This window comes from Lipotes vexillifer, unplaced genomic scaffold (assembly GCF_000442215.2).
Source record: "Lipotes vexillifer unplaced genomic scaffold, Lipotes_vexillifer_v1.1 scaffold490, whole genome shotgun sequence".
NCBI classification, from domain to species: Eukaryota; Metazoa; Chordata; class Mammalia; order Artiodactyla; family Lipotidae; genus Lipotes; species Lipotes vexillifer.
The window spans coordinates 3,517,285-3,519,879 of record NW_006796397.1 but is presented as its reverse complement, the minus strand read 5'-3'; positions in this window follow the sequence as shown (position 1 = coordinate 3,519,879).

Sequence of the window (2,595 nt, the reverse complement as noted above, 5' to 3'; positions counted from 1 at the left end):
CTCTTTCCCCTAGTTGCAAGACACTTTGTACAAAGGAAATCTGTCTGGATGCCCAGTATGGAAAAGAGGTAGAACTGCTTGACTTGAAGGTGGACTGTCTCCCCATCATGTGGCCATACTGAATGTGGTTTTAAAATTGTTTTAATTTTTTTCCCCAAAGATGGATAATATGTTAATAGGACAATGGGAGAAAGACAAGAAAGAGGTAATGATGTGGGAGGGAGGGAGTTAACAGATCATTGGCTATGCTTCCATATAAAAAACGGAGATAAAAGGTTTTTTTTTTATAATTTTATTTTTGGACATTAGATTTTTTTCATTCAATAGACAGCCTCAAGCATACAGATTTTTCCTTTATTGAATTAGTGACTTATGATAAATTTCCAGGCATGGACACAAATGGTAATGACTATGGATAAATGTTAATAGTTCACAAGGGGCTATTTACCACAAACATGAGTACAGTGGTTTCGCACATCCTTGCCGCCAATGAGCAATAGCATTTTATAAATTTATTTATTTATTTATTTATTTATGGCTGCGTTGGGTCTTCATTGCTGCGCGCGGGCTTTCTCTAGTTGCAGAGAGTGGGAGCTACTCTTTGTTGTGGTGCACGGGCTTCTCATTGTAGTGGCTTCTCTTGTTGCGGAGCACGGGCTCTAAGTGTGGGCTTCAGTAGTTGTTGCACATGGGCTCAGTAGTTGTGGCTCGTGGGCTCCAGAACGCAGGCTCAGTAGTTATGGCGCACGGGCCTAGTTGCTCTGCGGCATGTGGGATCTTCCTGGACCAGGGCTCGAACCCGTGTCCCCTGCATTGGCAGGCGGATTCTTAACCACTGTGCCACCAGGGAAGTCCCGATAAAAGGCATTATAGAAGGTATTAGTACATGGTTTCTCTGAAATGTCTTACAAATTATGACATGAAATTATATTGTTGTACGTATGCCAACTCAAAAGAATAACATTATAGTACCTTAAGTGGACACTGTCTTGGCTGTATGACCCTAGTAAGTCAGGGCTCAGATGGTCACCCAGGGACCTGGCTTTTCCTGCTCATCTAAATGATAACAGCTTTCATTACTACAACACTTCATTTTATGCTATCTTATTTCTGTGATAGGCCCTGTGAGCTTGGTTGGGTCAAGGGTCACCCAGAAAAAAACCAGCTTCCACTTTCTTTAATTATGCAAACTAGAGCTAGGTGACTGAGATCTTGCCTTTGGTCTGCAAGACATAGGGAGTTTTGCAAGCCCTAGGGGAGTGCAGAATTTCCTGAAGATGTTGCAAGGTGGCTGGCTTTCTTCTGAAGTCATGCAGTATTCTCCTTTGCTTTAGTTATGACTGCACGGGTGCTGAGAAGCAAACTGAAAACTAGCACCTTGGAGCGGGCTTTTCTCCACAGGCCCCCCAGAGGCGAGGCCAGCTCATTTAGAGGGAAGGGCTTGGTGCCACTGCTTCCGACTAAAGTACTGTGATCCAATTCCACCTCCTGGTTCCTTCACTGGTAATCAGTTTTCCGAAACACAGGTATTTTTGCTGAAGGTAGGAGACACAAAGCTTGAAAATTTAGAGAGAAGAGAGCTAGATGGCTGAGATGTTACAAAAGTTCCTATTTTGCTAGCTTAATTTGGAAAAGGACACACGAATTCCCAAAGAAAACGAGCTTTATTGCAGAAGAACAAATTTCATCAGGGTATTTCATCAGCAGTCACACTGGGCATCCCTATACAGTCATTGCCCCGTATCTCTTAGCTCCAGGTTGTGCTGCAGTGAGAGGAGAACCTGGACATCAGAGGCCCCGGGAGCCAGTCCCAACCTCACTCAGGCTTTTCTAGGCAAATTTCAGATGAAAGTCACCCCTGCTCCCTACCCCACCCTCAGCCCAGCAGAGGTGGCCTTCCAGATATCCTTTTTCTGCCAGGGCTTATAATGTAATATTAAACATTTTCAGATTTCACAATGGTATCAACTTGAGTCTAGGTAAATCTTTTAAGAATTGACCCTGTTCCCTAATGAGTAGGAAGATTACCTGGCTTTTGGACATGACCATAAGCAGAAGATGCTAAATAATACCTTAAAGAGACTCCACTAAATATACCAAGCCTGGTGGGGATTTTAAGTGTTTGAGAATCTGAAGGGAATGGAATTATTCAAAGGGCAAGATTTAAAAAAAGGTCACCATTTTCTGAATATAACAGCATAGGAGTTCCTGAAGTATTTAAATAGAAAGTGAAACTGAATCATACTGTTTACTTTTCAGAGTAAAAGCTATTGAGAATTCAAATCTTTTTCCCTGAAAGAGCAACAGGGGTTTTGTAAAATATTTCTTCCCATTCTTTGAAATTTGGAGTTCATATGAAAACCTGGGGGTTATGCTTTATTGAAGGCAACACTTTATTTACTTCAATAATGAAGAATGCCATGTGGTCAGGGAGTGGTATCCTGGGGAGAAGACAGTGTAGGCTCTGAGGTAGCAGAGCACATGACTGAACCACAGATTGGGTCAGACACCAGAGGCCTAGGGAAGTAGCTGCTTAATCTTGTATAGGTTGAGAGCTTAGTAAATGGCAACATCAGTGTTTAGAGGGATCTGACG